This window comes from Entelurus aequoreus, linkage group LG04 (genome assembly GCF_033978785.1).
Source record: "Entelurus aequoreus isolate RoL-2023_Sb linkage group LG04, RoL_Eaeq_v1.1, whole genome shotgun sequence".
Lineage (NCBI taxonomy): Eukaryota > Metazoa > Chordata > Actinopteri > Syngnathiformes > Syngnathidae > Entelurus > Entelurus aequoreus.
In genome coordinates, this window is record NC_084734.1 from 17,140,733 (window position 1) to 17,164,363 (window position 23,631).

The following is a 23,631-nucleotide window of genomic DNA, read 5'->3' on the forward strand; positions in this document are numbered from 1 at the left end:
GATTTATATTCTATTCTATTTTAAAAATGGTTTGAATGTTTGATAATGTATTTTTGCATATATATAAATTAACATAATTTGCTTATACATGGAGTACATTTTTTTTTCTTCCAAAATACAAAGAAATAATACATTTAGTCCTCTATTCGGCACCACAGTTTATTAAAGAATAAAAAGTACAGTTTTTTTCTTATTTAGAGATAAATGCTGTAAAAACTACAGTAAATTTCACAATTTTACCATGAAATCTATTGCTACTTTTACATTGCACAATTTGATGGATAACTTGCTTTGAAATCATTATTATTAGGATTTATATTCTATTCTATTTTAAAAATGGTTTGAATGTTTGATAATGTATTTTTGCATATATATAAATTAACATAATTTGCTTATACATGGAGTACATTTTTTTTTCTTCCAAAATACAAAGAAATAATACATTTAGTCCTCTATTCGGCACCACAGTTTATTAAAGTATAAAAAGTACAGTTTTTTTTTCCATTTAGAGATAAATGCTGTAAAAACCACAGTAAATTTCACAATTTTACCATGAAATCTATTGCTACTTTTACATTGCACAATTTGATGGATAACTTGCTTTGAAATCATTATTATTAGGATTTATATTCTATTCTATTTTAAAAATGGTTTGAATGTTTGATAATGTATTTTTGCATATATATAAATTAACATAATTTGCTTATACATGGAGTACATTTTTTTTTTCTTCCAAAATACAAAGAAATAATACATTTAGTCCTCTATTCGGCACCACAGTTTATTAAAGAATAAAAAGTACAGTTTTTTTCTTATTTAGAGATAAATGCTGTAAAAACTACAGTAAATTTCACAATTTGCTACTTTTACATTGCACAATTTGATGGATAACTTGCTTTGAAATCATTATTATTAGGATTTATATTCTATTCTATTTAAAAAATGGTTTGAATGTTTGATAATATATTTTTGCATATATATATATATATATATATATATATATATATAAATTAACATAATTTGCGATTAGATGGAGTACAATTTTTTTTTTCTTCCAAAATACAAAGAAAAAATACATTTAGTCCTTTATTCGGCACCACAGTTTATTAAAGTATAAAAAGTACGAGTCCTTTCTTGCTGTATGTCAACTCTCTGGATTTATCCCCAGACGCAGATGAGGAATAATCTCCCTTTTATTTATTATTATTATTTTATTTTAATTGAATTTAATTTTATTTTAATTTTATTTTTTCCCTTTCTCTCCTTTCAGCCTATTTGTCTGTCTCCGGCCTTGAATGTGTGTGTGTATGTGAGGATGCCTGTCTTTGTCGTCTTACTTGTTATATGATTGTGCCATATGTCCCTTGTTTGTGTGACCTGAGTGGGGTGGGAGGGTGGGTGGGGATTTGGGTCTTAAGGGAAGGGTGTGAAGAATTTTCTGACTTTAAAATTGTACTGTTTCGACTTGCACTTTTTTCTGTATTTGAAAATGCCAATAAAAAAAGTTGGAGTAAAGTATAAAAAGTACAGTTTTTTTTCATTTAGAGAAAAATGCTATAAAAACCACAGTAAATTTCACAATTTTACCATGAAATCTATTGCTACTTTTACATTGCACAATTTGATGGATAACTTGATCTGAAATCATTATTATTAGTATTTATATTCTATTATATTTTAAAAATGGTTTGAATGTATGATAATATATTTTTGCATATATATAAATTAACATAATTTGCGTATACATGGAGTACATTTTTTTTTCTTCCAAAATACAAAGAAATAATACATTTAGTCCTCTATTCGGCACGACAGTTTATTAAAGTATAAAAAGTAATTATTTTTGTTCATTTAGAGAAAAATGCTGTAAAAACCACAGTAAATTTCACATTTTACCGTGAAATCTATTGCTACTTTTACATTGCACAATTTGATGGATAGCTTGATTGGAAATCATTATTATTAGTATTTATATTCTATTCTATTTCAAAAATGGTTTGAATGTTTGATAATATATTTTTGCATATTTACACAATATATAAATTAACATAATTTGCGATTACATGGAGTATTTTTATTTTTTTTCTTCCAAAATACAAAGAAAGAACACATTTAGTCCTCTATTCGGCACCACAGTATATTAAAGTATAAAAAGTACAGGTTTTTTTTTTCATTTAGAGAAAAATGCTGTAAAAACCACAGTAAATTTCACATTTTACCGTGAAATCTATTGCTACTTTTACATTGCACAATTTGATGGATAACTTGATTGGAAATCATTATTATTAGTATTTATTTTCTATTCTATTTCAAAAATGGTTTGAATGTTTGATGATATATTTTTGCATATATACGTATATAAATTACCTTAATTTGGGATAACGGAGTACATTTTTTTTCTTCCAAAATACAAAGGAATAATACATTTAGTCCTCTATTCGGCACCACAGTTTATTAAAGTATAAAAAGTACAGTTTTTTTTTTCATTTAGAGAAAAATGCTGTAAAAACCACAGTAAATTTCACAATTTTACCATAAAATCTATTGCTACTTTTACATTGCACAATTTGATGGATAGCTTGATTGGAAATCATTATTAGTATTTATATTATTTTCTATTTCAAACATGGTTTGAATGATTGATAATATATTTTTGCATATTTACACAATATATACATTAACATAATTTGCGATTACATGGAGTATTTTTATTTTTTTTCTTCCAAAATACAAAGAAAGAACACATTTAGTCCTCTATTCGGCACCACGGTTTATTAAAGTATAAAAAGTACCGGTTTTTTTTTTCATTTAGAGAAAAATGCTGTAAAAACCACAGTAAATTTGACAATTTTACCATAAAATCGATTGCTACTTTTACATTGCACAATTTGATGGATAAGTTGATTTGAAATATTTATTATTAGTATTTATTTCTATTTAAAAAATGGTTTGAATGTTTAATAATATATTTTTGCAAAATTACACAATATATAAATTAACATAATTTGCGATTACATGGAGTAAATTTTTTTTCTTCCAAAATACAAATAAATAATACATTTAGTCCTCTATAGTTTATTAAAGTAAAAAAAGCAGTTTTTTTTCATTTAGAGAAAAATGCTGTAAAAACCACAGTAAATTTCAGAATTTTACCATAAAATCTATTACTACTTTTACATTGCACAATTTGATGGATAACTTGATTTGAAATATTTATTATAAGTATTTATTTCTATTTAAAAAATGGTTTGAATGTTTAATAATATATTTTTGCATATTTACACAATATATAAATTAACATAATTTGCGATTACATGGAGTACTTTTTTTTCTTCCAAAATACAAAGGAATAATACATTTAGTCCTCTATTCGGCACCACAGTTTATTAAACTTTAAAAAGTACAGTTTTTTTTTTTCATTTAGAGAAAAATGCTGTAAAAACCACAGTAAATTTCACAATTTTACCATAAAATCTATTGCTACTTTTACATTGCACAATTTGATGGATAGCTTGATTGGAAATCATTATTAGTATTTATATTATTTTCTATTTCAAACATGGTTTGAATGATTGATAGTATATTTTTGCATATTTACAAGGCAAGGCAAGGCAAGGCAAGGCAAGGCAAGGCAAGGCAAGGCAAGGCAACTTTATTTGTATAGCGCTTTTCATACACAAGGCAGACTCAAAGTGCTTCACAGACAACAAAGTGAAATGAAAGAAAATAAAAGCAAAATTAAAATGCAGACAATAAAAATAAAAACAGTGCAGACGTTAAAAGTTAAAAGATTAAAAGATTTAGCTGAAAGCTAAGGTGAACATAAAAGTCTTCAGTCTAGTTTTAAAAGTAGTGAGAGTTGGGGAGAGTCTGACATCTTCAGGAAGTTTATTCCAGCTATGTGTTGCATAGTGACTGAATGATGATCTCCCTTGATTTGAGTTTACTCTTGGAACCGCTAACAGATTGGTCTCAGAAGATCTTAGTGATCTAGAGGGCGTATATAGTGGGAGCATATCAGTGATATACTTGGGCCCTAGACCATGTAGTGATTTATATGTGAGCAGGAGGATTTTGAAATCTATTCTCTGATGTACAGGGAGCCAATGTAAGGATTTAAGAATTGGTGTAATGTGCTCACATTTTTTGGTCTTTGTTAGAACTCTAGCAGCAGCGTTCTGAACAAGCTGTAGCTGCCTGACAGTTTTTTTGGGAAGACCTGCAAGGAGACCATTACAATAGTCTAGCCTACTGGTAATAAAGGCATGTACAAGTTTTTCTAAGTCTTGAGCTGACATGAGCCCTCTAAGTCTTTTTACATTTTTGAGGTGATAGTAGGCCGATTTTGTTACTGATTTGATGTGACTGTCGAAATGTAAATCAGAATCTAAAATAACCCCAAGATTTCTGGCTTTATTTGAGGTTTTCAGGGACAGTGATTGAAGGTGTTGGATGACTTTAAACCTTTCTTTTTTAGCACCAAAAACAATTATCTCAGTTTTATCTTCATTTAGTTGTAGGAAATTTTGGCACATCCAGTGTTTGACTTGCTCAATGCACTGGCACAGAAGATCTATGGGGCGATAGTCATTTGGTGATAGCGCTACATAGATTTGGGTGTCATCGGCATAGCAATGATGGTCAATGTTATTATTTTGCATGATTTGTCCTAGTGGGAGCATATAGATGTTAAATAAAGTCGGCCCCAAGATTGAACCTTGGGGGACTCCACACGTTACGTTGGTTGGTTCTGATACAAAGTCACCAATGGAAACAAAATAGTTCCTATCTTGTAGATATGACTTGAACCAGCTTAAAACTGTGCCTGAGATTCCCACCCAGTTTTCCAACCTGTCCAAAAGTATTGAGTGGTCGACAGTGTCAAATGCAGCACTGAGGTCCAAAAGCATTAATACTGAAGTTTTGCCAGAGTCTGTGTTTAGACGGATGTCATTTATAACTTTAAGAAGGGCCGTCTCTGTGCTATGAAGAGGTCGAAATCCTGACTGGAAGTTGTTGTGGCAGCCAGTAGAAGCCAAGAAGTGATTTAGTTGTTGGAGGACAACTTTCTCAATTATTTTACTTATGAATGGTAGATTTGAAATTGGTCTGTAGTTGTTGATAACAGAGGCATCTAGGCTCTGCTTTTTTAGAAGAGGTTTAATGACTGCAGTTTTGAAAGCCTTCGGGAAATTGCCCGATTTAATAGAATTATTAACTATTTGCAAGATGTCTGTTGATAGGCAGTCAAAAACATTCTTAAAGAAGTTGGTAGGTAAAACATCAAGGCAGCAGGTGGATGACTTTAGAGCTGTCACCGTTTCCACTAGAGTTTTAGAGTCTATGGCATTAAAGCTTGCCATCATTGCTGTGTTACTTTTGCCTAAATGGGGTGGTGATCCAACTTTTTTACTTGAGATATTGATGGTGCGTCTGATGCCTTCAATTTTATCAGTATAAAAGAATGCAAAGTCATTGCATTTCTGCGTGGAATGGAGTTCGGCTGGTATTTGTGTTGGGGGTTTAGTCAGTCTGTCAACGATTGTGAATAGGGTTTTGGCCTTATTTGTGTTGCTGTTTATGATATTGGAGAAGAATGTTTCTCTAGCACTTTTTAAGACTAAATTGTAGGCCTGGAGGCTCTCTTTATAGATGTCATGGTGAATATGAAGTTTTGTATTCCGCCAGATTCGTTCAGCCTTCCTGCACTCTCTTCTCTGGGCTGTTACAGCAGCAGATTTTCTCCAGGGTGCCTTTTGCTTGCCAGAAATCGTTTTAACTGTAACAGGTGCAATGATATCTATGATATTCACAATTTTGGAATTAAAGTTGCTTACAAGATCATCAGCACAATATATAAATTAACATAATTTGTGATTACATGGAGTATTTTTATTTATTTTCTTCCAAAATACAAAGAAAGAACCCATTTAGTCCTCTATTCGGCACCACAGTTTATTAAAGTATAAAAAGTACCGTTTTTTTTTTTCATTTAGAGAAAAATGCTGTAAAAACCACAGTAAATTTGACAATTTTACCATAAAATCTATTGCTACTTTTACATTGCACAATTTGATGGATAAGTTGATTTGAAATATTTATTATTAGTATTTATTTCTATTTAAAAAATGGTTTGAATGTTTAATAATATATTTTTGCAAAATTACACAATATATAAATTAACATAATTTGCGATTACATGGAGTACATTTTTTTTCTTCCAAAATACAAATAAATAATACATTTAGTCCTCTATAGTTTATTAAAGTAAAAAAAGCAGTTTTTTTTCATTTAGAGAAAAATGCTGTAAAAACCACAGTAAATTTCAGAATTTTACCATAAAATCTATTACTACTTTTACATTGCACAATTTGATGGATAACTTGATTTGAAATATTTATTATAAGTATTTATTTCTATTTAAAAAATGGTTTGAATGTTTAATAATATATTTTTGCATATATACACAATATATAAATTAACATAATTTGCGATTACATGGAGTACTTTTTTTTCTTCCAAAATACAAAGGAATAATACATTTAGTCCTCTATTCGGCACCACAGTTTATTAAAGTATAAAAAGTACAGTTTTTTTTTTCATTTAGAGAAAAATGCTGTAAAAACCACAGTAAATTTCACAATTTTACCATAAAATCTATTGCTACTTTTACATTGCACAATTTGATGGATAGCTTGATTGGAAATCATTATTAGTATTTATATTATTTTCTATTTCAAACATGGTTTGAATGATTGATAATATATTTTTGCATATTTACACAATATATAAATTAACATAATTTGCGATTACATGGAGTATTTTTATTTTTTTTCTTCCAAAATACAAAGAAAGAACACATTTAGTCCTCTATTCGGCACCACAGTTTATTAAAGTATAAAAAGTACCGTTTTTTTTTTCATTTAGAGAAAAATGCTGTAAAAACCACAGTAAATTTGACAATTTTACCATAAAATCTATTGCTACTTTTACATTGCACAATTTGATGGATAAGTTGATTTGAAATATTTATTATTAGTATTTATTTGTATTTAAAAAATGGTTTGAATGTTTAATAATATATTTTTGCAAAATTACACAATATATAAATTAACATAATTTGCGATTACATGGAGTACATTTTTTTTCTTCCAAAATACAAATAAATAATACATTTAGTCCTCTATAGTTTATTAAAGTAAAAAAAGCAGTTTTTTTTCATTTAGAGAAAAATGCTGTAAAAATCACAGTAAATTTCAGAATTTTACCATAAAATCTATTACTACTTTTACATTGCACAATTTGATGGATAACTTGATTTGAAATATTTATTATAAGTATTTATTTCTATTTAAAAAATGGTTTGAATGTTTAATAATATATTTTTGCATATTTACACAATATATAAATTAACATAATTTGCGATTACATGGAGTACTTTTTTTTCTCTTCCAAAATACAAATAAATAATACATTCCATGTTGAATGTTGGGGCGGCTGTGCCAGCAACCTGAGGGTTCTAGGTTCGATCCCCGCTTCTGCCACCCTAGTCATAGCGGTTGTGTCCTCGGGCAAGACACTTCACCCACCTGCTCCCAGTGCCCACCCACACTGGTTTAAAAATGTAACTGAGATATTGGGTTTCACAATGTAAAGCGCTTTGAGTCTCTAGAGAAAAGCGCTATATAAATATAATTCAGTTCAGTTCAGTAGTCAACTGTAGAGTGTTTGTCGCACCTGGACTCCGCCATCTGACATCACTACGCACGCTGCGTAATGACGTCATCCCCACCCGGAACAATCGTTAAGAGAACTGTTTGGAAAAAATGGCAAGCGATTCCACGGACATTGGTAACCGGTTATTGTCAAGAACCGGTTTCCAGTGTATCAATGCCACACATTTTCAATGGGAGACAGGTCTGGACTACAGGCAGGCCAGTCTAGTACCCGCACTCTTTTACTATGAAGCCACTGTGTTGTAACACATGGCTTGGCATTGTCTTGCTGAAATAAGCAGGGGCGTCCATGATAACGTTGCTTGGATGGCAACATATGTTGCTCCAAAACCTGTATGTACCTTTCAGCATTAATGGTGCCTTCACAGATGTGTAAGTTACCCATGCCTTGGGCACTAATACACGCCCTCGAGTGGGCTTTTCAACTCTGCGCCTAAAACAATCCGGATGGTTCTTTTCCTCTTTGGTCTGGAGGACACAATGTCCACAGTTTCCAAAAACAATTTGAAACGTGGACTCGTCAGACCACAGAACACTTTTCCACTTTGCATCAATCCATCTTAGATGAGCTCGGGGCACAGCGAAGCCGGCGGAGTTTCTGGGTGTTGTTGATAAATGGCTTTGGCTTTGCATAGTAGGGTTTTAACTTGCACTTACAGATCACTGACAGTGCTCTAAGCAGCCCCTTTACCTGCAACTAATCTACCTGCCTATCAAGGTTGGAGCTGTAGTACAAATGCTATGTTGCTGTATCAGACAATTGCGTAGTGTTTACTGTTTATTAGGTATGTCATAGTCAGTTCCATATCGCACATGTAGTACATAATAGACATACATATCTCCAGAGAACAGTCCTGTGCTCAATGGCAATATTGTTATTTCACAAAAAAAAAGTAAAGAAAATTCAATTAAGAAAAGAAAATTCAATTAAACATATTTAAAAAGGGTAATGGGAAGAAGTATAAACTTTTTGAATCCGGCCTTTCCTTTACATAGTTAACTTGAACTAATATTGAGTTTCTTTTGAATCACACATTGTATCACATTCATCTGGATCCACATTTGCCCAGAACAATGTGCTAACAAGCCTAGACCTCACTATACCCAACCCAAATATTAGATTTGTACAATTTCTTCAAATGCTCAATGTTTGAACTAGGGTTGTACGGTATACCGGCACTAGTATAGTATCATGGTACTAATGAATCAAAAACAGTACTATGCTCTGTTTAAAAAGTACCGGTTCGGCATATATATATATTTTTTTACCGGCATGACGTTGCGTCGTCACGCCAGGACATTGCTGGTTTTACGAGTAGAGGAGCGTGTTCGGCAGCGCACACACACAGAGTACTTACAAGCAGACACAGGGTGGAGACATAAAGGGGAGAATGGACACATTTTGGCCTAAAAACTAAAACTAAAGGTGAAGTTATAACACTGAAACACCCTCAGGAAGAGGTGTTTTAAGACATGGCTAGATAGCTAGCGGCTAACAGCAGTGTTTTAGCTACTTCTAAATCACTAATCCTCGTCTTCATGGCGACAAAGTAAGTTTCTTAGGACGAGGAATAGCTAAACATGCTTCACTACACACCGTAGTATATACAATAGCTTAGGGATGTCCCGATCCGATATTTGGATCGGATCGGCCGCCGATATTTGCCAAAAAATGCGTATCGGCAAGGCATGGGAAAATGCCGATCCAGATCCAGTTTTAAAAAAAACTCCGGTCCGCGTTTTCCAACGCACCGATTTAAATAATACATTCCACTTTTCTGCTGCTCCCTAACTTCCGTTCCGCATTTTCCAGCACACCTTCAACACATCCACAGGTCTGTGGATTCTCATGCCGTTGCTTTTAGCTGCTGGCATTACACGACAGGCTCTTCTCACTCTTTTCTGTGTCTCCCTCTCCCAGACAGCAAGCGCACCTTCTTGCACACGTCACATACTGTCACGTCATACGTCACATACGTATACGCCCTCCCCGAGCAGAGAGGTAGCAGCACGGCTAACGTTAGCTGTGATGCTAGCGCAGCCGTGCGAGCAACGTTCCCTCTAAGGTGCGCGCCTGTGCAATTGCGCACTGCTCAAGCGTCCTCTGCGCATAGCAATTATATGCCACGCACAAAATCAAATAAAAAAAGAAGCGCATAACAATTTTCGACACACGGACACGACAGAGAAAACAGTTTTTGTCATCATTGTTCAAATATTGCAACGTCTGTCGAGACGCTTAACTCCATTCGGTGCCACACGCCCACACCATCAAAATGCCGAGGCAAACATTTCCACATCGACACCGCATGAAAAAATTAGTGATTTTTTTAGTTGTGATTTCCTTCTCTGCATGAAAGTTTAAAAGTAGCATATATTAATGCAGTATGAAGAAGAATGTTTTAATGTAGACATGCAAGCCTTGAAAGAACATTTTGAAAATCAAGACTACATTTCCTGCAAATGGGTGCATTTCTACCCTATATTTTAACCTTAGATTTATTCTCATATCAAACTCTTTTGGCTGTCTTTTTGACACTTACATCCGGCGCCCCCCTCCACACCCCGGATTTTAAATAATGTGAATAATTCAATGTGATTATCTTGTGTGATGACTGTATTATGATGATAGTATATATCTGATAGTATATATCTGTATCATGAATCAATTTAAGTGGACCCCGACTTAAACAAGTTGAAAAACTTATTCGGGTGTTACCATTTAGTGGTCAATTGTACGGAATATGTACTTCACTGTGCAACCTACTAATAAAAGTCTCAATCAATCAATCAAAACACATAGAATCATCGTACTGCTGTGATTATATGCATCAAGTGTTCATTCAAGGCTAAGGCAAAATATCGAGATATATATCGTGTATCGCAATATGGCCTTAAAATATCGCAATATTAAAAAAAGGCCATATCGCCCAGCCCTAGTTCAATGATGCCATTTCGGTTTGTCATGTATAATTTTGTCTATTTTGTGTTTATCCTTGAATAAACAGGTCAGTTTCTTGTTACCAACCATTGTGTATTATTCAAACTCCCCTAATTCAACTGGCTAGTTGTTATCAAGTGTACTAAAACCCTTTTCAACATGATTTTGACAACTAAGTAGGCTAAATAACTTTAAACTTTAATACATGCTCGGATAGGCCAGTATCGGTCAGTATCGGTATCGGTCAGTATCAGTATCGGATCGGAAGTGCAAAAACAATAATGGTATCGGATCGGAAGTGCAAAAACCTGGAGCGGGACATTCCTACAATAGCTCACCGCTAACAGCAAGCTAGCTCACCTCAATGTAAACAAACGCCATGGGTGGATCTACACCTGACATCCACTGTAATGATACCAAGTACAATATCGTTTTTTATCGTCTACAAATATTTTTTCTTTTTAAAAAGAAGAATAAGTGATTATTACATTTTAACAGCAGTGTAGATAGAACATGTTAAAACAGAAAATAAGCAGATATTAACAGTAAATGAACAAGTAGATTAATAATCAATTTTTACAGCTTGTCCTTAATAATGTTGACAAAATAATAGGTGGATAAATGACACAATATGTTACTGCATACATCAGCAAGACTAATTAGGAGCAATTGTTTATTTACTTACTACTAAACAAGTTACTAGTATGTTTTTACTATTTTATTTAAGGACTAAATTGCAATAATAAACATACACTACAATGTCCTTATTTTTGAAGGAAAAGCACTGTACTTTTCAATGAAGATAACTTTAAACTAGTCTTAACTTTAAAGAAATACACTCTATACATTGCTAATGTGGTAAATGACTATTCTAGCTGCAAATGTCTGGTTTTTGTGCAATATCTACAACGGTGTATAGAGGCCCATTTTCAGCAACTATCACTCCAGTGTTCTAATGGGACAATGTGTTTGCTCATTGGCTCAGAAGGCTACTTTATGATTAGAAAACCCTTGTGCGATCATGTTCACACATCTGAAAACAGTTTAGCGCGTTACAGAAGCTACAAAACTGACCTTCCTTTGAGCAGATTGAGTTTCTGGAGCATCACATTTGTGGGGTCAATTAAACGCTCAAAATGGCCAGAAAAAGAGAACTTTCATCTGAAACTCGACAGTCTATTCTTGTTTTTAGAAATGAAGGCTATTCCACAAAATTGTTTGGGTGACCCCAAACTTTTGAACGGTAGTGTATGTTTAATGTACCCTAAGATTTTTTTGTTCAAATAAAGCCAATAAGGCCATTTGTTGGTGGTCGCCTTTATTTAGAAAAGTATCGAAAAGTATCAAAATACATTTTGGTACCGGTACCGGTGCCGTCCATGGTCGCAGTTGCTCAGCTAGTTACTGTAAATTAATTTCTAATAATATTTTACTGATTTGAGATACGAGCTCCGTCACAGGGCTCCTGAGTTGAGGTACTACTATTTATTTTTGACTTAAGAGAGAACAGCACTTTTTTGGGAGGGTAATTGTGCCTATCGTTCACAATCGCTATTTAAGTATTTTTTTTTAATGCATTCTAAATATTAAATGAACCTAAAAAAAAGTCCAATGGGAGAGCCTCTATTCCGCCCATAAAACCCAATAAATAACCGTTCAAAAAGCACCAACAATGCTCCATTTACATGTCGTGACTTGAATATTAACTAAGTATTAGTGATATTGTTATTATAAGCGCTAACGCAGACAGACTATTCATCACTATGCCAATGTTGACATCATCAAGTGGTCTGCTGTTTCCTCGCTTCCCTGCTCGTATACCTTTATTCTCGATCATAAATCATGCCTCTCATAGTAGAAGGACGAGCATGTAATCCGACAAGTTGGTACACTTTGACAGCCAATTTAGACCCGGGAAGGACACAAAAAGACGCTTGGTTCCACCCCCCTTTTCTTTGTTTGGATTATGAAAATGGGAATATAAAAAAATGGGAATATATAAACATCTGAGCAGTCCTAATGACAGCAGACATTGTAAAGTAAGTGATGTTATGTTGTTTATTTTTGTAATTTTATTCTTGAATTATTTTTTTCATTTCTACATACTATTAATGTTTATATTGTATTCTTATAAGTGAGTGCAGTGAGTAGAAAACATTGATGAGTTGAACAAAAAACATTTCGTAATGCGTTTTTAAAAATGAATGCGCCATCTACGCTTAAATGGATCAAAATATACAAATAATAAATGTTATTATAAATGACATACACTATATTGCCAAAAGTATTTGGCCACCCATCCAAATGATGAGCATCAGGTGTCCTAACCACTTGGCCCGGCCACAGGTGTATAAAATCAAGCACTTACGCATGGGGACTGTTTCTACAAACATTTGTGAAAGAATGGGCCGCTCTCAGTGATTTTAACCTGTGCAACAAATCCAGTCGTGACATTTCCTCGCTCGTAAATATTCCAAAGTCAACTGTCGGATTTATTATAAGAAAATGGAAGAGTTTGGGAACAACAGCAACTCAGCCACCAAGTGGTAGGCCACATAAACTGACAGAGAGGCACAGTCAGTTGCTACAGAGCTCCGAACTTCATGTGACCTTCCAATTAGCCCACGTACAGTACACAGAGAGCTTCATGGAATGGGTTTCCATGGCCGAGCAGCTGCATCTAAGTCATACATCACCAAGTCCAATGCAAAGCGTGGGATGCAGTGGTGTAAAGCACGTCGCCACTGGACTCTAGAGCAGTGGAGACTGAGTGATGAATCACGCTTTTCCATCTGGCAATCTGATGGACCGGTCTGGGTTTGGAGCAGTGGCGTGCAGTCACTAGAGGCAGGGGAGGCACTGCCTCACCTGCCATCATGGAGAGAAAAAAAAAAGTAAAAAGAAAAAAAAAAACATTAAATTGTTATATGTATCCAGTGATTATACTAAAGTTATTTTCCATTTAACTTCACCAGTTTTAGATTATTTTTATTTTTATTTTCACATTTGCCGTTCAAATACTGAGAAGAGACGGCCAGTTGAGCCACGTCACCGCGTTGTGCCTCGCCCTCAACATGGATTGTGCACAATGACTCGGCTAACTGCTGGCCTGCTGTGCAGTGAGACTGTATTGCTATATGAATTATATTATACATTTCCATAGTTTAGTTAGCTGAGGTATATAATGTACAGTGTATTTTGTCAACAACTGTATGTGTGTAACGTTCTTTTAGTGCTGAGCGATCATAAAACTGCTACCAAGACACACTGTGTGAGGCTCGTATCATAACCCCGCCTCCTGGTGCCGGTTAACACTCCCGCCGCAGAATGCATCGCCCGACGGGAGCGCCACACCAACCAAAGCCCACACCCAAACCCTCCACGTGCAAGACCGAATCCACCCAAAAAAAGTCACTTAACAAGAAGCCAAAAAGTGCAAAAACAACAATGCTCGCGCGGCGCCGTGAACAGGGACACAACATTAGGTACACCTGCAGAATGCACCGCGGATTTCATATTTCATTCATTCACAACGCTCCCGCATTTATAAGTAAAGGTAAGACCATAATAATGTTTTTTTAATTAAATGTGCTTTATTGTGTTTACATTTACACTTACAGTTTGTAAGTGTAAAGTTAAAGTTAGGTTAAAGTACCAATGATTGTCACACACACACTAGGTGTGGTGAAATTTGTACTCTGCATTTGACCCATCCCCTTGTTCACCCCCTGGGAGGTGAGGGGAGCAGTGGGCAGCAGCGGCGCCGTGCCTGGGAATAATTTTTGGTGATTTAACCCCCAATTCCAACCCTTGATGCTGAGTGCCAAGCAGGGAAGAATGCTGGTATGAGCTTTTAAACATAACCCGTTAACTGCTGCCAATCAAATTGTGAATAAGATACTCTTTAGGGTTCATATGTTTGTAAATCTGACTGTAATTAAGTCAGTGCCTCACCGGACATGAACGTCACCGCACGCCACTGGTTTGGAGGTTGCCAGGAGAACGGTACATTTCGGACTGTATTGTGCAGAGTGTGAAATTTGGTGGAGGAGGAATTATGGTGTGGGGTTGTTTTTCTAAGGGCTTGACCCTTTAGTTCCAGTGAAAGGAACTTTGAATGCTCCAGGATATCAAAACATTTTGGACAATTCCATGCTCCCAACCTTGTAGGAACAGTTTGGAGCGGGCCCATTCCTCTTCCAACATGACTGTGCACCAGTGCACAAAGCAAGGCCCATAAAGACATGGATGAACTTGACTGGCCTGCACAGAGTCCTGACCTGAACCCAATAGAACACCTTTGGGATGAATTAGGTCGGAGACTGAGGGCCAGGCCTTCTCGACCAACATCAGTGTGTGACGCTTTTGGAAGAATGGTGGAAAATTCCTATAAACACACTCCGCAACCTTGTGGACAGCCTTCCCAGAAGAGTTGAAGCTGTAATAGCTGCAAAAGGTGGACCGACATCATTTTGAACCCTATGGATCAGGAATGGGATGGCACTTCAAGTTCATATGTGAGTCAAGGCAGGTGGCCACATACTTTTGGCAATATAGTGTTATTTACTTACATCATGTATACAAACCTATTTGGGGTGTTTGGATGTTTTTAAGGGCTTTGTAGGCATGCATTTAATATTTAGAATTCATTACCAAAAGTAAAACATAAGTGTTCTTGTTTTACATAAGGATTGTGAATGATAGGGAAAAAAAATATATTAAAAAAATAAATAAAGTGCAGTTGCCCTTTAAGAGTTTCAAGAAAAATGTCAAAACTATCAATCAGGGCAAAACATGTCAGACGTGTGTCATCAGGAAGGAATACATTATGCCACAAGTCTATCAATATAACATTTTTTTTTTTCATATACAGTTTTAATATTTTTGTACAAAATGTTTTTTTTAAGCAAGAACATAAGATGTTTTCTCAAAACTATTTCTCATGTAATAAAATACCTCACCTTTGTGTGATGTAATTTGGAAAGATGCCCCCGAGTGATTAAATGAAGGTACTGTGAACTCACTGGACACTTCTCTCTCTCTCTCTCTCTCTCTCTCTCTCTCTCTCTCTCTCTCTCTCTCTCTCTCTCTCTCTCTCTCTCTCTCTCTCTCTCTCTCTCTCTCTCTCTTTCTCTCTCTCTCTCTCTCTCTCTCTATGTCCACTACTTGATGTCCATATCCTACCCCCCCCCCCCCCTCCACACCCCTGATTGTAAATAATGTAAATAATTCAATGTGATTATCTTGTGTGATGACTGTATTATGATGATAGTATAAATGATAGTATATATCTGTATCATGAATCAATTTAAGTGGACCCCGACTTAAACAAGTTGAAAAACGTATTCGGGTGTTACCATTTAGTGGTCAATTGTACGGAATATGTACTTCACTGTGCAACCTACTAATAAAAGTCTCAATCAATCAAAAAAGGTACATCACTCCAGCAGTACAAGTATAATTCACGTCAAAAAAGGATTTTGTTGTGGTTCTGCAGCACTTACTACCTCTCTAAAAATATTAACATCGCATTATTATCTTTGCAAATGAAGAATCTGTGATATAAAATACTAATAAATAATAGCGAATAAAGTTAAAATTATGAAAATAATAAATCAAAACTATATGCATGTGTTATATTAAGCGCACAAAAACAATACATAAAGCGCTGATATCAAACTCAAGGCCCAGGGGCCAGATGTGGCCCACCACTTCATTTTATGTGGCCCTCCAAAGGCTGGAAATAATGTGCCTTATTAAAGTAGTTTCTTGCTAAATGTTTTTGTTCTTTTAATTTTGACAGAAAAAAATACTGCATATTAGAGGTCGGAATCTTTGGGCACCTCACGATTCGATTCCGATTCTTGGGATGGCGATTCGATTCAACACGTTTCTTGTAATACATTATTTGGTGGTGTATACATTTTGCTCAAAGCTTTTCAAAACAAAAGCTCCTCTTGGCTGCTGACATATGATTTATGTGCACAGTGTTGGCCCAAAAACGTCTTTTTAAAAATGTGTTTTTTATTTTTTTATTTACAAAAATCCCAGAATGTTAATCTAATTAAAGAAAATAGAGCAAACCAAAGTCCGACGCAATCCGAGCCTTAAAATACTCAGGGTAGAAATTTACAAAGCTATTGAGAAAACATAAAAACATCATACTAAAAAAAGGAAAAACAAAAATTTGCAAAACAACAGTATCAATAATAACAATGATTGCAATAATACTTATTTAATGTTTTTAATCCAAAAATATGATTTTGTATATATATATATATATATATATATATATATATATATATATATATATATATATATATATATATATATATATATATATATATATATATATATATATATATATATATATATATATATATAAACCCCGTTTCCATTCGAGTTGGGAAATTGAATGCTCATCAAACACTTATTTGGAACATCCCACAGGTGTGCAGGCTAATTGAGAACAGGTGGGTGCCATGATTGGGTATCAATCAATCAATCAATGTTTATTTATATAGCCCTAAATCACAAGTGTCTCAAAGGGCTGTACAAGCCACAACGACATCCTCGGTACAGAGCCCACATACGGGCAAGGAAAACTCACCCCAGTGGGACGTCAATGTGAATGACTATGAGAAACCTTGGAGAGGACCGCATATGTGGGTAACCCCCCCCCCCCCCCTCTAGGGGAGACCGAAAGCAATGGATGTCGAGTGGGTCTGACATAATATTGTGAAAGTCCAACACATCAGCGAAAGTCCAGTCCATAGTGGGGCCAGCAGGAACCATCCCGAGTGGAGACGGGTCAGCAGCTTAGAGATGTCCCCATCCGATGGACAGGCTAGCGGTCCACCCCGGGTTTGGAGCAGAGTAGAAAAGAAAATAAAAGAAACGGCAGATCAACTGGTCTAAAAAGGGAGTCTATTTAAAGGCTAGAGTATACAAATGAGTTTTAAGATGAGACTTAAATGCTTCTACTGAGGTAGCATCTCTAACTGTTACCGGGAGGGCATTCCATAGTATTGGAGCCCGAATAGAAAACGCTCTATAGCCCGCAGACTTTTTTTGGGCTCTGGGAATCACTAATAAGCCGGAGTTCTTTGAACGCAGATTTCTTGCCGGGACATATGGTACAATACAATCGTCAACATAGGCAGGAGCTTGACCGTGTAGTATTTTATACGTAAGTAGTAATACCTTAAAGTCGCATCTTAGGTGCACAGGAAGCCAGTGCAGGTGAGCCAGTATAGGCGTAATATGATCAAACTTTCTGGTTTTTGTCAAAAGTCTAGCAGCCGCATTTTGTACCATCTGTAATCTTTTAATGCCATAGGGAGGCCCGAAAATAAAACGTTACAGTAATCGAGACGAGATGTAACGAATGCATGGATAATGATCTCAGCATCGCTTGTGGACAAAATGGGACGAATTTTAGCGATATTACGGAGATGAAAGAAGGCCGTTTTAGTAACACTCTTAATGTGCGACTCAAACGAGAGAGTTGGGTCGAAGATAATACCCAGATTCTTTACAGAGTCACCTTGTTTAATTGTTTGGTTGTCAAATGTTAAGGTGGTATTGTCATGTATTGGTTATCCATCTGGTCACTTGACCCGGAACAGGAAACGGATTTGTTGAAGGTACCAGTTGTTATGTAACACCACACACATGTGACGGAGCCGGCCGGCAATGTGATGTCCCTGTCGGTCTGTAGTTAATAATAAACATTCTAAAGGATACGAAGCTTTGTGTATTCAATTCAGTGGTAAGATTGACACACAACAATGGCGACGAGGATTATTGTGGACGTTTGAAGACTGTTTAGTTGGACGTTAAAAAGGAGTTAAACAAGCAACATGGACAAGTCGGGGATTCAAACGTTCGCATGTTACACGGACCCAGCCACGCTCGGGCCGAGATGGACCCGTTGGCTGACTTCGTTTGAATTATATGCTGATGGGAAAGGACTGATTATTGATGCTGACGCCACGGCTGTGGTGAAGCAGAGGAGAAGAGCTCTACTTTTACACCTGGCGGGACCAGACGTCCAGGATGTGTTCCAAACTCTACCAGACACCGGGGAGGTGACTGACTATGCGAAGACAGTCACGGCGCTGAACACCTACTTCGTGCCCAAAGTCAACTCAGCATATGCCCGCCAGACGTTTCACAAGTTGTGCCAGGAAACAGGTGAGACGGTGCAACAGTTTTCTACACGTTTGAGACGGACTGCGAGGGATTGCGGCTTTCAGGCTGACACAGACAACCAGATAAGGGACGCTATCCTGAATAAATGTACATCATCATATGTGCGCAGAAAGCTACTGGAGGAAGGGGACACGTTGACTCTTGCCCGCACATTGGAATTAGCCTCACAATGTGAGAGGATCGAGGAACAGATGGCAGCCATGTCTCTAACTGAGGAAAAGAGGGAACCTACAGTCTACGGGAGGGACACGGAGGCTGTGCATCGCGTTGCTCAAAAAGGAGGGAAATACTCTACAACTAGAGGGAAAACAGCGGAAAAAGAAGAAGGCGCCACTTCGGAGAGGAAGTGCTTCAGATGTGGATGCGCTGATCACATGGCAAAAGATCCGAAATGCCCTGCACGTGGACAGACATGTCACAAATGCAACGGGAAGGACCACTACGCCAAAATGTGCCGTTCAAGAGGATCAAGAAATCAAAATGTGAACAATCTGGAGGTAGAACATGACAGTGAGTTTGCATTCAATGTGAAAGAGGATGACATGTCAGAGAAACTTACATTTTGTGTGGGGGGAGTTAAGGTGGAAATGCTGGTTGATTCTGGTGCTAAGAGCAATGTGATGGGAACAAATGTATGGGAAAAACTAAAAGCAGAAAATATCAAATGTAATTCTTATGTGCCAAAAGAGCAGAGGAATTTGTACCCATACTCATCCAATGAACCACTGCCAATTAAGGGGATGTTTGAGTGTGAAATCACCATCGGTGACAGATCTGAACAGGCAGAGTTCATTGTAATCAAGGGTAATGGTGAACCACTACTGGGGAGAAAGACAGCCATGAAACTAGGGGTGCTGAAAATAGGTGAGAATGTATCTGTAGTTACAGACATCAAAGGCACCCTCAGGCAACAATACCCAAAGGTCTTTAAGGGTGTAGGAAAATTAAAAACCAAACAGCTCAGCCTATACATAGACCCAAAAGTCAAGCCAGTGGCACAGCCTCTCAGGCGCATACCATACAACCTCAGAGAGGCTGTAGAGAATAAAATAAAGGAGCTGACTGAGCTAGACATAATAGAGTGTGTCAAAGGTCCCACCCCTTGGTTAAACCCCGTGGTGATATCCCCAAAACCTGACAATGATATCAGGTTGTGTCTAGATATGAGGAGGGCCAACGAAGCGATCATAAGAGAACGGTACCCTATTCCAACCGTGGATGACGTTTTACAAGGCCTGAATGGCTCTGCTATATTTAGCAAGCTAGATCTTAAATGGGGCTACCATCAGTTAGAACTGACCCCAGAGTCAAGAGATATAACCACTTTTGCAGTACACAATGGAGTGTACAGGTACAAAAGGCTGATTTTTGGTGTCTCATCAGCCAGTGAGCAATACCAGCATGAGATAGCCAATGCACTAGCCGGCATCGAGGGTGTCGAGAACATATCAGATGATGTGATAGTGCATGCACAAGATCAGGAAACTCACGACAAGAGGTTACATGCTGTGATGAAGAGGCTTTCACAGTGTGGTTTAACACTAAATCCAGATAAATGTCAATTCAACATGGACAAGTTGGTTTTCATGGGGATACTTCTGACACAGAAAGGGATTGGTCCTACAGAAGAGAGGGTCAGAGCTATAGTAGAGGCCAGAGAACCCGAGGATGCTTCGGAAGTCAGGAGCTTCTTGGGTCTCGTAGGATTCAGTTCGAGATTTATCTCAGGTTTTGCAACAATATCAGAACCTTTAAGACGCCTGACCAGAAAAGACGTACCATTTGAGTTCGGTCCAGAACAGAAAAAAGCGTTTCAGGTTTTGAAGGAGGAATTAGCAAAAGCTGTTATACTAGCCTACTTTGACAAAGACGCACCAACCAAGGTGATAGCAGATGCTAGTCCAGTAGGGTTAGGTGCAGTGCTAGTGCAAAAACAACAGGGGGAGATGGTACCTGTGTGCTACGTGAGTCGCAGCCTGACAGACTGTGAGCGTAGGTACCCTCAGACAGAGCGCGAAGCTTTAGCTCTAGTATGGGCTTGTGAGAGACTACATCCTTATGTGTATGGCAAGAGATTTGATTTGGTCACAGACCATAAGCCATTAGAGGTTATATATGGCCCTAGATCCAAACCATCCGCACGCATTGAGAGATGGGTCCTCAGATTACAGCCATATGATTTCAGAGTTGTATACATACCTGGGAAACAAAACATAGCAGACCCATTGTCACGGCTGCTGGGCAACACAGCACAGAAAGAGGTACACAAACATGATTCAGAAGAGTATGTTAGATTTGTAGCAATGAGTGCCACACCCAAAGCACTTACTACACGAGAGATAGAGGAAGCCTCTGCTACTGACCCAGAATTAATTGAGGTACGCAATGCAATAACAAGTGGGTGTTTTGACAATTGTAAACAGTATGCACCAATTGTTAACAAGCTATGTACTATTGGATACATTGTGTTACGGGGGACACGCATAGTGCTGCCTCAGAGACTGCAAGCACGAGCACTTACACTAGCCCATGAGGGACATTTGGGAATAGTGGGAACCAAACAGCACCTCAGAACCAAGGTTTGGTGGCCTGGCATGGAGAAGGCAGCCGAGAAGTACTGTAAGGCCTGCCATGGATGCCAGATTGTAGCCAGACATGACCCACCAGAACCACTGAGATCCACAAGTCTACCGGACGGGCCCTGGCAAGATGTGGCCATAAATCTGCTAGGACCGCTGCCAACTAACCACTCCATACTTGTGGTGGTGGACTACTACAGTCGCTATTACGAGTATGACATTATGACCTCCACAACTGCAGAGAAGGTTGTGGACAGTCTGGAGTCTATTTTCAGCAGACACGGACTGCCAGTTACCTGCAGGTCAGACCAGGGGCCACAGTTCAAGTCTGACGTGTTCAAGGAGTATTGCGAGACAAATGGAATCACACACGTGAAGACGACTCCAAAGTGGGCTCAAGCAAATGGAGAAGTTGAGCGTCAGAACTCATCACTAATGAAAAGGATAAGGATCGCCCATGCAGAAGGACTGGACTGGAAACGTGAACTAAGGAAGTATGTGACTGTGTACCGGAGCATAGAACATGCTACTACTGGGAAGAGCCCTGCTGAGCTACTCTTCAATCGGAGGATGAGGGGAAAATTGCCAGATCTCTGTGGATCACACACAGCGTCGCTGGAAGTACGTGATAGAGACGCAGAGCAAAAGGGAAAAGCAAAGCTCTATGCTGATGAACGACGGGGAGCTCAGTACTCACAAGTAGACGTTGGAGACACAGTGCTCGTACAGCAGGACAAGGTGGACAAGTTCACCACACCCTTCAACGCGACACCACATAAAGTGGTGAGCAAAACAGGGAATCAGGTTGTGGTTGAATCACCAACAGGAGCGAGATATCAGAGAAACACCACACATGTAAAGAGATATGTGACAAACCGACCAACAGAGAGACACGACACACAAGAGGAGACGCAGTGGACGGAGGACATTGCACTTGGAGTGGACACAGAGGGACAGACTAATGACAATCACACTCCACACCACACCCGGATGTCAGAGGTGCCAAAGGCCAGACCCCAAAGGGTTACAAAACCGCCTGGAAGGTTCAGTGATTTTTTTCTTGACCTAGGTTGACTTACATTGGAAAAAAAAAAGAAAAGAGAGTTATTGTGCATTGGAAAAAAAAGTGTTTCACATGTTACTGTGCAATGGTTTCACAGGTTTGTTTGGAGAAAACGTTTTGTGGTTTTAAGGGTCAGTACAGAGGTTGTTTACGGTACAAGTTTATTTCCAAGGAAAAGAGGGATGTCATGTATTGGTTATCCATCTGGTCACTTGACCCGGAACAGGAAACGGATTTGTTGAAGGTACCAGTTGTTATGTAACACCACACACATGTGACGGAGCCGGCCGGCAATGTGATGTCCCTGTCGGTCTGTAGTTAATAATAAACATTCTAAAGGATACGAAGCTTTGTGTATTCAATTCAGTGGTAAGATTGACACACAACAGGTATTATTAAATAGATGTCGGTGTTGAGCAGGACAGATAATCAGCATTTCCGTTTTCTTAGCGTTGAGTTGCAAAAAGTTAGCGGACATCCATTGTTTGATTTCATTAAGACACGCCTCCAGCTGACTACAATCCGGCGTGTTGGTCAGCTTTAGGGGCATGTAGAGTTGGGTGTCATCAGCATAACAGTGAAAGCTAACACCGTATTTGCGTATGATGTCACCTAGCGGCAGCATGCAAATACTAAAGAGTGCAGGGCCAAGAACCGAACCCTAGGGAACTCCGCACGTTACCTTAACATAGTCCGAGGTCACATTGTTATGGGAGACACACTGCATCCTGTCAGTAAGATAAGAGTTAAACCAAGACAAGGCTAAGTCTGTCATCCCAATACGCGTTTTGATACGCTCTAATAAAATATTATGATCAACAGTATCGAAAGCGGCGCTAAGATCAAGAAGCAGCAACATAGATGACGCATCAGAATCCATCGTTAGCAATAGATCATTAGTCATTTTTGCGAGGGCTGTCTCCGTAGAGTGATTTGCCCTGAAACCGGACTGAAAAGGTTCACAGAGATTGTTAGACGCTAAGTGTTCATTTAGCTGCTGTGCTACAATTTTTTCGAGGATTTTCAAGATAAACGGAAGGTGGGACACCGGCCGGTAGTTCACCAGGAGATCAGGTTCGAGGTTAGGTATTTTGAATA